This window comes from Callithrix jacchus, chromosome 4 (genome assembly GCF_049354715.1).
Source record: "Callithrix jacchus isolate 240 chromosome 4, calJac240_pri, whole genome shotgun sequence".
NCBI lineage: Eukaryota > Metazoa > Chordata > Mammalia > Primates > Cebidae > Callithrix > Callithrix jacchus.
Genome location: NC_133505.1, coordinates 2,154,510 through 2,170,043, shown reverse-complemented (window position 1 = coordinate 2,170,043; position 15,534 = coordinate 2,154,510). Strand labels below are relative to the sequence as shown.

Genomic DNA, 15,534 nt, shown 5'->3' with positions numbered 1-15,534 from the left:
AGAAAACTTCAGGCCAATATCCATGATGAACATACACGCAAAAATCTTCCATAAAATACTGGCAAGCCGATTGCAACAGCACATCAAAAAGCTTATCCACCATGATCAAGTAGGATTCATCCCAGGGATGCAAGGCTGGTTCAACATACACAAGTCTATAAACGTAATTCACCACATAAACAGAACCAAAGACAAAAACCACATGAGAATCTCAATTGATGCAGAGAAGGCCTTTGACAAAATTCAACAGCCCTTTATGCTAAAAACCCTCAATAAACTTGGTATTGATGGAACGTATTTCAAAATAATAAAAGCTATTTATGACAAACCAACAGCCAATATCATATTGAATGGGCAAAAACTGGAAGCATTCCCTTTGAAATCTGGCACTAGACAAGGATGCCCTCTTTCACCACTTCTATTCATATAGTACTGGAAGTTCTAGCCAGAGCAATCAGGCAAGAAAAAGAAATAAAGGGTATTCAAATAGAAAAGGAGGAAGCCAAATTGTCTCTATTTGCAGACGACATGATTGTATATCTATAAGATCCCATTGTCTCAGCCCAAAATCTCCTGAAACTGATAAGCAACTTCAGCAAAGTCTCAGGATATAAAATCAATGTGCAAAAATCACAAGCATTCCTACACACCAATAAGAGACTAAAGAGAGCCAAATCAAGAATGAACCGCTAATCACAACTGCTACAAAGAGAATAAAATACCTTGGAATACAACTAACAGGGAATGTAAAGGACCTCTTCAAGGAAAACTACAAACCACTGCTCAACGAAATCAGAGAGAATACAAACAGATGGAGAAACATTCCAAGTTCATGGTTAGGAAGAATCAATATCGTGAAAATGGCCATACTGCCCAAAGTAATTTACAGACTCAACTCTATCCCCATCAAGCTACCAATGACCTTCTTTACAGAACTGGAAAAACCCACCTTAAACTTCATATGGAACCAAAAGAGAGCCCGCATAGCCAAGTCAATTCTAAGCAAAAAGAACACAGTAGGAGGCATCATACTACCAGACTTCAAACTATACTACAAGGCTACAGTAATCAAAAGAGTATGATACTGGTACCAAAACAGAGATATAGACCAATGAAACAGAACAGAGGCCTTGGAGGCAACACAACATATCCACAACCATCTGATCTTTGACAAACCTGATAAAAACAAGCAACGAGGAAAGGATTCCCTGTTTAATAAATGGTGTTGGGAAAACTGGCTAGCCATGTGCAGAAAGCAGAAACTGGACCCCTTCCTGACACCTTACACTAACATTAACTCCGGATGGATTAAAGACTTAAGCATAAGACCTAACACCATAAAAATTCTAGAAGAAAATCTAGGCAAAACCATTCAGGACATAGGCATAGGCAAGGACTTCATGACCAAAACACCAAAAGCATTGGCAACAAAAGCCAAAATAGACAAATGGGACCTAATGAAACTCCACAGCTTCTCCACGGCAAAAGAATCAGTCATTAGGGTGAATTGGCAACCAACAGAATGGGAAAAAATTTTTGCAGTTTACCCATCTGACAAAGGGCTGATATCCAGAATTTACGAAGAACTAAAACAGATTTACAAGAAAAAAACAAACAAGGCCATTCAAGAGTGGGCAAAGGATATGAACAGACACTTTACAAAAGAAGACATACATGAGGCCAACAAACATATGAAAAAAAGCTAATCATCACTGGTCATTAGAGAAATGCAAATCAAAACTACATTGAGATTCCACCTCGTGCCAGTTAGAATGGCGATCATTAAAAAATAGGGAGACAGCAGATGCTGGAGAGGATGTGGAGAAATAGGAACACTTTTACACTGTTGGTGGGAGTGTAAATTAGTTCAACCATTGTGGAAGACACAGTGTGATGATTCCTCAAGGACCTAGAAATAGAAATTCCATTTGACCCAGGAATCCCATTACTGAGTATATATCCAAAGGATTATAAATCGTTCGATTATAAGGACACATGCACACGAATGTTCACTGTGGCACTGTTTACACTAGCAAAGACCTGGAACCAACCCAAATGCCCATCGATGATAGACTGGACAGGGAAAATATGGCACATATACACCATGGAATATTATGCAGCCATCAAAAATGATGAGTTTGTGCCCTTTGTAGGGACCTGGATGACCTGGAGACCATCATTCTCAGTAAACTGACACAAGAACAGAAAATGAAATACCGCATGTTCTCACTCATAGGTGGGTGTTGAAAAATGAGAACACATGGACACAGGGAGGGGAGCACTACACTTTGGGGTCTGTTGGGGGAAATAAAGGAGGGACAGAGGGGGTTGGAGAGTTGGGGAGAGATAGCATGGGGAGAAATGCCAGATATAAGTGAAGGGGAGGAAGGCAGCAAATCACACTGCCACGTGTGTACCTATGCAACTATCTTGCATGTTCTTCACATGTACCCCAAAACCTAAAATGCAATTTAAAAAAAATCAGGCTCTGCATTGTGTCTGCTCTAGACATTCCTCTGACTATAAGCTGCTTATTCCTTAATTCATGCTCTGTACTGTATCTATTCTATGCATTCCTCCGATTATGAACTAAGAAAGTTATATATATATATATATATATATATATAGAGAGAGAGAGAGAGAGAGAGAGAGAGATGACTTAGTGGAAAGATATTCTTTAGGCACTCATTCTATGACCTAACATATGATTACATAGAGAGGATTATATAAATGGAAATAACTGAGTAGTAACACTATAAACTGAGGTATTTGCCAAGCCCTAATTCTATAAACTAACATATGATTATATAAAAGGAAATAACTGAGTAGTAACACTGTAAACTGAGATATTCCTCAGGCCTTCATTGTGCCAGGAATCTGCTTAGCTCTCCTTCCTCTGTGCCTGTATGGGGGTTACCCACAGACACAGGGTTCCACTTCTCTGTTACCCAGGCAGGAGTGCGGTGGTGCAATGTCGGCTCACTGCGACCTCTGCCTACCCGGCTCAATCCATCCTCCCACCTCAGCCTAGAAATTCTTAGATGAATTCAAAAGTGCCAAGGCATTGGACTTGTTAAATAATGAGGAAACAATTTCGGACGTTTACAGAGTTTCAGAAACAACTCTCTGTGGAATGAGGAAACTGCTGCAGCTGGCGACGACTTGCAAACTGAATTTTAATAAAACCGTCCCTATGTTCGGATACTTTACAAACTCAGTCTCCTATTCTGAGAGAGTCCAGGCTTTCCGTTTTAGCGAAAATGTGATGGGAGCGTCAATAAGAAAATGGTTTTTGATAATTTCCTTTAAAAAATTATCTCACAGACTTTTACTTTTTCTCCCCTTTGTACGGTCCGAGCCTTCCCAGACAGGAAACAGAATCCGCTGCTCTAGGATGATCGCGCCTCGCGTGTCTCCCCCGCTGCGCGCAGCCTCAGCCTCAGCTGCAGAAAGGCTTGAAGCTGAGCTCATAGAGAAAGGAGAGAAACGGAAAGCGATGTGGGGATTAAAAGAGCAGCTGCATGTGAACCTCACACGGTGCTTACAGTGCGTGCGAACGGCCCTGGGAGGCTGCGCTCTAGTGAAAAGTTCATCAGGAGTAAACGGGGCGGACGGTGGAGACCAGCCCGGAGCCCGCTGCGGGGAGAGAAGGGGCGGGTGCGGGGAAGTGGAGGAAGAAAAACAAAAGGGAGGGGTGGAGGGCAGGAAAAGCGTCCGCAAGGTGGTTCGGACTCGGCCGGACGGGATGGCAGCGCGAGTGTGAGCGCCGCGTGTCGCCGTCGCTTCTCTGGACGGGAGGGAAGAGACGCTCCTTTCTGTCCCTAGGGAGGCGGCTCGGCCCGGAAGGGGCCTGGTTCGCTTGGCGCCGGCTGTCAGGGCTTCGGGACCGCCTCGCGCTTTCCGCGGCTGCACTTTGGGGACGCCCGTGATGTGGGGTTTTTATTTTCGGTCCGGGAACCGGCGATCCTGGAGCTTCTGAGGGAGCCGCTGGGATTTCCCGATTTCCCGATTTCCCGCGTGCCGCGTGGAGCGTTAGCCGCGGATCTGCCCGCAGCTTCGAGACTGAGCGTGGCCGTGGAAACGCTTCATTGTATTAGCTTTAGCTCCAAATGCAAACGGTGGGAATGAAAGTTCCCGTTTGTTTGCTCCACGTATTTCTCCCAGAATGTGTGAGAGATTAAAAGCCGGCGCCGCGCGAAGAAACTCCTGCCGTTTGCAACGAGCTCCTTTGCTGCTCGCGTCCAGCGCTCGGCTCCAGAGGCCTCTGCAGGGGCGGAGTCGGGGCAGTCGGTGTCAAGTGCGTGTGCAGCCAGCGTCTCCGCGGTCCTAGGACAGGTGCAGAGGCAAATAGGGGACCCCGTCCCTAGTCGGGTGGGTTGAGCTCAGATTGAGTTTAGCGACGCCGTTACCCCCTGGCAGGCGGTGGAAGTTACAGCGTTTAGAACGTGAGTGAAAGAGAGGATGCTACGGAAGCCCACCCGCTTGCTTGGCTTCTGCAGATGGAGAGAGGTCGCTTTTCTGCCTTCTGGGCGTTTACTAACTTATTTTTTAAAATCTTTTGTTTTAATGAAATAGCTCTGAAAATTTGTTTAAATAAAATAGCTCTGAAAATAGAAGGAGATTTTATTTTAACAAGATAGTATTAGGATGCGTTGCAGAGTATCCCCGGGAGGATTTCTGCTTAGCGCTGTGATACCAGGATGAAAACTGTGCAAAGAGCTCTAATCTGGGGGTGCAGGTTGTTCACTAGCCTAGAAGCAGGTTATTCCTGGAGAATAAGTGCGGCAGGTAGAAAAGGGTCCATCGGGATTGGGAGAATAAAAGTTCATTCGTTGTATTTATTTATGGAAAACAAAGAAATGAGCTTTCCCCTATGCTGATCTTGGTCCCGGGAGTCCAAGTGCTAGCACCTCGGGACAGAAAGTTCCTTAGAGAACTCAGAGAAGTGCTTTCCCCTTTCAGCGGAAGCAACTGTGGTCTTTTCCTCATTTGTCATTATGGTTGTCATTTATCGTATGCTTGTAGTTAAATAGTTTACACTAAGTTTTAGAGTTTTTAGTGAAAAGATTTTTACTCAAAATCTATTTGCAAATAGAGCAAACTAACTGCATTTCAAAAGGCCACACAGTTCTATGGTTTCTGATTATTTTATTTACAACTAGAAAGTGGCTGCATAGCCAGGAATAATACTCTCTTCCATAGTGTGTGGTTCACCTTAGTGGCTCCTGGGACTCCTTAGCAAGAGTAGATGGCTAATCCTAAACAACAAATAACCTTACGTGAATGAACAGGAAGTATCTCTCTGTATGAGAAAGAGAGGCAGAGGTCAACACAAACATCTTGACAAGGCAGGAAATTTTGGACAGCTCGGGAAGGTCATGGAGTGCTTCTTACAGTGCCTTGGGGAAGAAAATGGACCTCTGGAGGAGGTACTGGGAATTGAACCCAAGACTTCATGCATGCTAAGTACATGCTCTATCACTGGGCTATATCCCCTCACAACTCCTGTGTATTTGGAAAGCTGGTGACTGCCATTATCTGAGTATGCTCTATGTCGTAAAGACAATTATCATGTGTGTTCATTTCTACTGTTTATGATTTCCCTATATCTAAGTGCTCCTGTCTTAGGCACAGTTACATCACAAAAAGATACCCCAATGGTAAAAAGAAAAGCGCTGTTACTGATTTGGGATCAGCAAATCTATTTGCAGATAGAGCAAACTAACCCCATTTCAAAAGAATAACGTAACCACATTGAAAATACAGGAAAGAATTGATCTAAGAAAAGGGTTTACACATGGTTCTCATTGTAAAAGGAAAAAGAACAGCAAGCACATCTCAAACTCTATGGATCAGGGTTATTTTCTGTAATGCTCAGCTGCAGCAACTCTGACATTCTGCGTGAATTTTAGGACTGGGAAAATGAGTGTGTGTGTGCCTATGTGTTGTTGGAACAAGGCACTCACTGTGGGAAAGGAAGATAAAGAACAGTCCTGTTGGTGATGTGGATTAGAGGCACCGGTATGAAATTACACATACTGAATTGCAAAATTTCTCCACTGATCTCTCCGCTATGAGATCTCAGAAGCAATGAGCAAAGATGACACTATATCTTGATTTTCAAATACCATTCCCTACTAAAGGGAACCAGAGATACTAATAGAAACTAGCTACTTGTGTCAGCTACAGTGACTCCAGGACTGTGCCAGAGAAACTACAAGATGAACCTAAGATACCTTGCTGTGCCAGAATGTAGGTGCTCAGAATTGATGGGTATGATTTAAAAGGACACACACAGAAGCCAGCTTGAAAGGGATCTCAATGGCCAAAGCTGACACATTTGGAGCATCAATGATGACGGTAAATGATTATCAGTCTTGGTAAACTAAACAAATAAATACAGAAGAGGGGAAGATTTTCCTGACAGTGGTATGCCAAGTGATAAATGTGGAAGTAAGGAGAAACTGAGAAAATCCCCATTCAGGGCCGAGCTGGTGATTCAAGCCTGTAATCCCAGCACTTTGGGAGGCCGAGGCTGGTGGATCACGAGGTCAAGAGATCGAGACCATCCTGGTCAATATGGTGAAACCCCGTCACTACTAAAAATACAAAAACTTAGCTGGGTATGGTGGTGCCTGTAATCCCAGCTACTCGGAAGGCTGAGGCCGGAGAATTGCCTGAACCCAGGAGGCGGAGGTTGCGGTGAGCCGAGATCGCGCCATTGCACTCCAGCCTGGGTAAAAAAAGTGAAACTCTGTCTCAAAAAAAAAAAGAAAGAAAGAAAGAAAGAAAGAAAGAAAGAAAGAAAGAAAGAAAGAAAGAAAGAAAAGAAAAGAAAAGAAAATCCCCATTTGGTCACCATCAGAATAATGCTAGGTGTAGGCCAAATGTATAAATAAATGCTAAAAGTATAAGCCAATTTTTTATGAGGATCAGGATACTTACGTAGTCTGAGAGTACTTCCCTACAGATTACTTATTAATTACCATGAGGAAAATGCTACTGTTATAGGGAAGAGACAGGAGTTACAAACTTACTTAAGTGACCAGGCTCACGTCACTAACGATGGGAAAGCACATGCCCCTCGGTGTGACAGAGAGTAACCTGATTTCTGTGACATTTCTCCCAATTTCCACAACCTGAATCTAACCAGGACTACACAAGTCAAGAAAAATTCCAGAAAACCACAGGCATATGCTCTTCAAAAACACAGTAATGTCATGAACGACAAGAAGAAGAATCTGCTCCGAAGTGAAGGAGACTGAAAACTCCGACTGAATCTATATGAATCTAGACTGAACTAGATTCATATGTGATTCTGAGATGGAACGTAGTGTGGGAGATAAATTTCTATAAAGACTTTATTTGTATGATTAAACTTTTTATAGACTGTATAGTAGATAATACTATTTCATCAATATTGAGTTTACAGAATTTGATCATTGTGCTGTGGTTAGAAACTGACCTTTCTTAAGAAATAAACATTGAAGTATTTAGGAAAAAAAGATTTAATTTCTTTTTAGAGAAATAACTTTTGTCATATCTATTTATACATCCACACACACGTATATATTTCACTGCTATTGATTGTTTGGCTGTTGAGGTGAGGAAGAGGCAACATGGCATTCTGAAATGATGTGGACATTTGGACAATATGTGCTTCTCAAGTGCTTCTCATTCCACTTTCCATGTTGCTGGGCCATTTGTCATGGCCCAGCAAATTCCCCAATTTATACTGGAATTTAGCAGGTGGGTTTTGTTTTGTTTTGTTTTCAGACAGAGATTCACTCTTGTTGCCCAGGCTGGTGTGCAGTGTGATCTTGGCTCACTGCAACATTTGCCTCCTGGGTTCAAGCGATTCTCCCACCTCAGCCTCCCAAGTAGCTAGGATTACAAGTGCGCACCACCACACCCGGCTAATTCTGTATTTGTAGTAGAGATGGGGGTTTCACCATGTTGGTCAGGCTGGTCTCGAACCCCTGACCTCCGGTGATCTGCCCACTTCGGCCTCCCAAAGTGTTGGGATTACAGGTGTGACCCACCACTCCCGTTGGGAGACCAACGTAGGATATGTGGTCTGTGGTTTACAAAAGTGTCATTACGTAGCACATGACTGTACTCATACCAGACTTTTGGCCTCCAGAAGTGTGAAAGAATAAATTTCTGTTGTTATAAGCCACCTAATTTGGGATGATTTGTTACAGCGGCCATAGGAAACTAATCAATGACACAAGCTTACTCTACTCCGCCAGCTACCTGGAGTGGTTTTGAGGCTCATGAAGTCTAAATAATGCAACATTAAAATTACCATCTTGGGTCACATGTTTACTTCACGTGGGACGGGCAATGAAAAGAGAGCAAGACACCCAAGGGTACGTTGTACTGAAGAGTGGTATTAAGAACTCAGAAACTGACAATCGGAGGTGCTCAGGAGCGAACCTGAGGCCTCCTGTATGTAAGGCACACGTTCTATCACTGAACAACATTCCCTTATGCCAAGAGGTATCTGTGTGGTCCTCCAAGTACTAATGCAGTATAGGAAAACAGTAAAAATAGGAAAATAGAAAAATAATTTAAACACGAAAAAGGTGGCCGGGCACAGTACCTCATGCTTGTAATACCAGGAGTTTGGAAGGTGGAGGCGGGCAGATCACTTAAGGTCAGAAGTTCCAGACCAGTTGGGCCAACATGGTAAAACACTGTCTCTACTGAAAATACAAAAATTAGTCGGGCATGGTGGCGTGCACCTGTAATCCCAGCTGCTCAGGAGGCTGAGGCAGGAGAATCTCTTGAACGTGGGAGGCAGAGGCTGCAGTGAGCTGAGATCACACAACTGCACTCCAGCCTGGAAGACAGAGTGAGACTCTGTCTCAAAAAACAAACAAGCCGGGTCTGGTGGCTCACACCTGTAATCCCAGCACTTTGGGAGGTTGAGGTGGGTGGATCACCTGAGGTTGAGAGTTTGAGACCAGCCTAACCAACATAGAGAAAACCCGTCTCTACTAAAAATACAAAATTAGCTGGACGTGCTGGCGCATGCCTGTAATCCCAGCTACTCAGGAGGCTGAGGCAGGAGAATCGCTTGAACCCAGGAGGCAGAGGTTGCGGAGAGCTGAGGTCATGCCATTGCACTCCAGCCTGGGCAACAAGAGTGAAACTCCATCTCAAAAACAAACAAACCAAACCCTGAAAAGGCATTTCTCCAATCTATTTGTAAAAAGTTAAATAAAAGTATAATATCTCACTATATTCTATGTGTCCCCATTCCTGTGCTGATTGTTTTAGCACTAAGTGTTGGCTGTAGAAGTGGGATTTGTGACCATTTTAAGACAGAAGACCACAGGGAGCTGTGGGGAATACTGAAATGTTGGCAAATAAAGCTTGAAATGGAACACAAAATACTGGAAATTTGCATTAGAAAACTGACCAGCTTTTCCCTGAATAAAACACTTTTGCTCCTGCTGTTTGCTCCACAGGAATGGTAAGAGCAAAACTTTGATGAGAGAATCCCAGGTGAAAATAAAAACCACATGTGATTTGTTGGTCATCGCCAAGGGTTCCTGATTGTATTACAGCATGAAGGCAACTGAGGAGGTTCATGGAGTGGTCCAGAATAACGTGCAAGACATAAAATAAATAGCACACTCAAGGACGGAGAAAAGTTTCGAAAATTTGGAAGCACATCAGCTAGACACAGGATTCAGAGACTTATTTGATTTATAGAGCAAGTCAGAAAGTGGGGAATACATAAAAGAGAGCCTGATGATTCAACAAACAGGAGGAAAAAAGCAGAATAGAGAGGCTTATTGTTCTTTGAAGGAATGGACAAGATATTACGAGGAGGTGGTGAGTTTGTTTGGGAATGTGTTGAGCTGGCCGTATTCTTCCGTAGGATCCTACCCGGCGATGAAACAGTGAACTCAGCCCAGGCTCTCAACTGAACATGTGGAGGTGGGAGGCGGTAGAAAGCAGCGAGAAAGAGTGAGTACAATGAGAACTCAAATCGTCCTTTGACATATGGAGATCGGGAACTTATTTACTGAGAGTTGTGAAAAGCAAAAAAATGAACTTCTTTTTAGACTGATCCTCAACCCTGGAATTCACACTGGTTATCGCCACGGCCTTGAAATTCCACAGAAGACCCAAAGTCTCATTTCCTGGCTAGTTTCCCAGTGGGTGTCATCTCTTCCTCATTCATCTTCATTCTCATCCTCCGTGTGTGTGCCTTTGCCTACACTGGTAAGTATATCACCGAACTGCTTACGAAGTTGGAACACCTTGTGGTTTGGCAGAATTTCTCTCTGTTGGCTCATGCGGATAGTGGAATAGGTAAGAGGAAACACACATGACAAGTTTCACTAAAACTGGGCATTAGAGAAGTGTCACCCACAAAACTCTACAAGCTCTGGCGTGTGAGCATGTGTGTATGTGTGTGTGTGTATGTGGGGGTGTGTATGTGTGTGTATGTGTGGGGTGTGTGTGTGTATGTATGTATGTGTGGGGTGGGTGTGTGTGTGTATGTGGAGGGTGGGTGTGTGTATGTGTGTGTATGTATCTGGGGTGTGTGTGTGTGAAGTGCTGGGAGGATGTGAGGAAAACTATCTAGGCTGTTCGATGGTGTGAAAGTTTCCAGAGTCATCATGTGATTATTCTCTAACTTGTACCTGAAGAAACCAAAATATCAGTTACGTTACCAGAACTTCCTCACAAGGAGGCGCTTTTCTTTCTTTCTTTTTTTCTGTTTGCTGCAAGGTACACAGAGCACTGTGACAATTGTTTGTTAAGTTTCTGTAAGCATTGAGAAATATCTATCTATGGGGAGACACCAGATGAGATCCAAATATATGAGATTCTTCTGATTAATCAGCCATTTATCTCAGGAGATGCTGAGGTGCATGGCTGGTTCATACCCAATTACTCTGTTCAGGGAGCTTGCAGACATATGAATGGCATTTCTAGTGCATCGAGAACCAGAGAGAAGATCCTAACTGGTGGAGTACAGTTTTCTTAGAGTTGACAGATCAAAAGGGTGGAGTAATAGTTTTCATGTAAGGAGATACATGATAATCTAGAATTTGAATTCACTCTATTTTCTTTGGTATTTACATCTTGATTTGTTGACAGGGAGAGGGAGGTTTGATTACACTGTTGTAAGTCTCCCACCTTGATTGACTATTTAAAAAAGATTTCTGGGCTGGGTGCGATGGCTCATGACTGTAGCCCCAGCACTCTGGGAGGCTGAGGCAGGTGGATCACAAGGTCCGGAGTTTGAGACCAGCCTGGCCAATATGCTGAAACCCCATCTATACTAAAAATACAAAAATTAGCTGGGTATGGTGGTGGGCACCTATGGTCCCAGCTACTCAGGAGGCTGAGGCAGAAGAATTGCTTGAACCCGGGAGGTGGAGGTTGTTGCAGTGAGCCAAGATCGTGCCACTGCACCCCAGCCTGGCTACAGAGCAAGACTCCATCTCAAAAAATAATAAATCATAATTAGTCAAAAAAAGGATTCCTGAACTAGACAGCAAAGAGTTAAATAATCTTTTTTTTTTTTTTCAATTAAGTATGTCTTTGAAAAGAATAAAGCTCTACCTTTTGAGTCAGATTGACCACGTGGCCTAATGGATAGTGTCTGCCTCCACCTCACTGTGCAGCCAGAGGTCCTGCCCACTTGCCGCCTCCTACACGTTCACCCGGGGTCTCACGCATGGCCATGTCCTCATTCCTTTCAGAGGTCCTTAATTATTTTAATTCATTCTTTTCTTTCGTTCTTTCTTTCTTTCTTCTTCTTCTTCTTCTTTTTTTTTTTTTTTTTTTTTTTGAGATGGAGTCTCGCTTTGTCACCCAGGCTGCAGTGCAGTGGTGCGATCTTGGCTGACTGCAACCTCCGTCTCCTGGGTTCAAGCCTTTCTCCTGCCTCAGCCTCCCCAGTAGCAGCGATTACAGGTCCCTACCACGCCCAGCTAATTTTTAAAAGAGGTTCTTAATTTCTAATTTCTCCCTGGAGAAAAAAATTTTAAATATGATCTTGTTGAAGTATACAACCCCAAAATAAAATACAGTTGAGTTTCCAAAATTCATCAATAATGTACCTTACAATGATTCACTGCTGTCCGGGGCCAAAGTTAGGCATTGCTTGCTTGCGAATAAGCGCTTCAGTCTGTCATATGCCATTTGTTTTCATTGTCCCAAGATTTTTTGAAATCTCCATCCTATATTTCCTACAGCATTCTTATATTAAACTCTTGGTTTTTTCATCCTATCCCTTTCCACCTTAACTACAGACTTCCTTAGAGAAGGCTACTGTGGGAGCAGAAAAGAACATTTCCATTTGGACAGTGGTAATAATTCATGATATTCTTTCTCACGCTTTTACTATATTCCTTTGCAAATTTATTCCCAGGATTGAAGCCTGCGAATAATTTTCTCCTGCCACAGTGGGCATAAGTGGCAAACAGACACTGTGGAACTGTACTTTGAAAAGAAGAAAAGAGAGAGAAAAAATGTCAACAGAACAGAAAAGTATGTTTCCCACATGAACAAAATCTGGCTCCTTACTACTAGCTCTGAATCTTGCTTTTAAAAAGTAAACTGAAAACCAAGACATCTTAATCTGAGGAAGAATATCTTTTGGAACTTACTTTCTCCTTTGAAAATTCCCTAATCACTTCACAGGAAGAGAGGTGGCCTGACATTATAACAGAAACCAAGGATTTCCCAATTCTTGCTCTATCCTGCAGCTCACACTTTATTAGGGTTACTAAGGGTTTTGGATCTTTAAAATCTATCACAGGGCTTAGAACACAAAGTGGTGTTAACACAAAAGTTCCCGAGGATTTGGTGGTGGCTGATGAGGAGAGGGCTGTGTATTCTGGAATAATTACAAGGTCTTATCTTATTTATACTGTTGCAGAGCAGAGACAAAGATACAAACTTCCCAGTTTACATCAGAAGTTAGCACAGCCTCTATTGCAAAACTTGCAAAATTTTTATTAAAAAGAAAATGAAGGCCGGGCACAGTGGCCCACGCCTGCAATCACAACACTTTAGGAGGCCAAGGCGGGTGGATCATGAGGTCAGGAGTTTGAGACCAGCCTGGCAAATATGGTGAAACCCCGTCTCTACTAAAACTACAAAAAAATTAGTTGGGCGTGGTGGTGCACCCCTGTTGTCCCAGTTACTCGGGAGACTGAGGCAGGAGAATCGCTTGAACCCGGGAGGCGTAGGTTGCAGTGAGCCGAGATCGGCTGGGTGACAGAGTGAGACTCCGTCAAAAAAAAAAAAAAAAAAAAAAAAGGAAAAAGGAAAATTTTATATCATATTCAATCATGAATAGTGATTCGAAAAATATTAAATACTATATTATCAGAGAGGGAAGAATAGTCAATAATTAGAACACAAAACGTATTCAGCAATAGAAATAGATTTTTGCAATTGTTTTTTTCTATGTTAGAACAGAAAATTGGGGGGAAATACAGCCATGCATTTATACAGTATACCCTTAACGCACGTCAAGTCACGTCATAATGCTTCTTAAATGTGCAAAAGAATCTCTTGTGCCCCTGAAAAACTGCTGCTTCTGGTTCATAGGTCTGAGGTTTCGCTCTTCTAACAGGCTCGCAGGTGCCGGCAACTCCGGGGTTTCAGGTCCAACCGAGAGCCTGAAAAGCATCTCCAGATAGAGGGCGCGCCTGTCTTAGGTAAAATTCCTCTACAACGTCATCTGAGGGAAGTGAAATTCTCCGGCCAGAGGGAAGACGGAACAAAGCTGGAAATCAATCCGTGAACGTCGACATCTTCAGCAGCGCCTGCTTCCCGGTGAAGCCGTCTCGGAGGAAGTGCGACGCCTCTGCATTCACCGGTGAAAATAACTTTCTCCATTTCCCAGTTAGGAAGCCGGCTCTGAGTTTCTCAGCGCTCAGCCCGCAACGGATCGTGGCTATACAAGGACTGGAAAAGAAAGAAAGGAAACTGTCGGAGAGCTTCTGTTTTTCTTTTATTAAGCATTTCTATCCTTCTCTTTTATTTCCTGCCTTTTACATGACACTGCGGCAAAACGGTAATACTCCAAAGGTGAGTGAGCTCGATTCGGTGACGCCGTGGAAGTTTTGGAGTCGGGAGCCGTCCTTGTCTTCCAGCTCCATCTTTTCCACCTTTTGCTTAGGCAAGGCTGAGTCGTGTCAAGGCTGCCGAGTAGAAATGGAACGGCCCTAATATTCATGGCAAAACCGTTGTGAAATAGGTTTACTTTCTGTTTAAACAAGAAAAGAAAGTGAAACAGTCAAAAAAGGGGAGTTAAGAAAGAAAAACGAGCTGGAGGTGCCGGGGATTGAACCCGGGGCCTCGTGCATGCTAAGCACGCGCTCTACCACTGAGCTACACCCCCATGCAGGGGCCATGCTCTCGGGAATCTACTCAAGACGGAGCCCGAGCACTTTGCTGCGCGTCGGAACCATCGGCTGTGATCAGTCAAGTCTATTTCGCTGCTCGTGAAACGCTGAATTTAAGTTTCGGGTCCCGCTTTGCTGGCGGCTGGACGAACTGCGTTCTCCACCCGAGGCGCCTCTGGACGGTCCCGGGCTCTTCCTGCTCGTCAGTCCGGAGTCACCTCCCGGCGCCGCTGGAAGAGCCCGGGACGAAACGTTTTCTGCGGCGTGTGGACTCCGTTCTTCCTTCTCCGCAAGAGCCGCCGAAAGCTCCAAAGACAGCGCGGCACGTGGAGGCCCCGGTGGACGCGGGTGGCGCGAGACGGCAGGTGGACGAGCGCAGGCCGGGGCGTGGCGGGGCAGCGGCGCGTTGCACCCGCGCGTCCGTCTCCTGCCGGGGCGCGGAGCCAGCGAGGCCGGACCGCGGAGCGAGGAAACGGACCCCGCGCCCGGTGCGCCCCTGTCGGGCAGAATCGGCCCCGGCCCCGCGGATGACGTTCCGAGGGCGCGTGCGCTCAAAGCGGTGCCGCAGGCCCCCCGCGTGCCGGCCGCGTTCAGCACCCGCTCCTCGGAGCTCCGGGCTTCGCCTCCCGGCCCAGGGCACCCGCCGCGCCTCCGCCGACGCCGCGAGCCGCCCCATCGGGCAGCGGGACGAGATGGGGGGGTGTGGTGGATAAGGGTTAATTATCCGGTCCTGTCGTCAGCCAGTGTCAGATTAGACGGACGTCAGTCATACTGGAATACTTAAAAAAAAAAAAAAAAAGTCTTCAGAGGGTCCCAGACAGGAAGAATAACGTGGGTTTTTTCATTAAAATGTGGATTCGGGGGCACCACCGAAATAATGAAGGATCGGGGAAGAGCGTGGTGAGGGCGTCTCCATCCCGAGTGCCTCCCTCTTCACGTTCTTTTCTAGCACGTGTGAAACATTTATGAAAACTGACCACATCTTAAGCTACGAAGAAAACCTCAGTAAGTTCCAAAGTCGAGAAATAACCCAAATACCATTCTCTGACCATCAAGCAATAAAACTAGAAGCTGATAAAAAATAAAACTTCCACCTGAAAAATGTAAAGCGTGGTATAAAACCACTCGGGTCAAGAAGGAAATA

General features: G+C 44.6%; 1 non-coding gene across 1 annotated transcript; it reads right to left on the bottom strand.

Annotated features, from left to right (window-relative positions):
- Positions 1 to 14,314: 14,314 nt before the first annotated feature.
- Positions 14,315 to 14,386, bottom strand: TRNAA-AGC (transfer RNA alanine (anticodon AGC)). Its single transcript has one exon. It is a non-coding gene; the product is annotated as a tRNA-Ala (tRNA).
- Between the last annotated feature and the right edge of the window lie 1,148 nt (positions 14,387 to 15,534).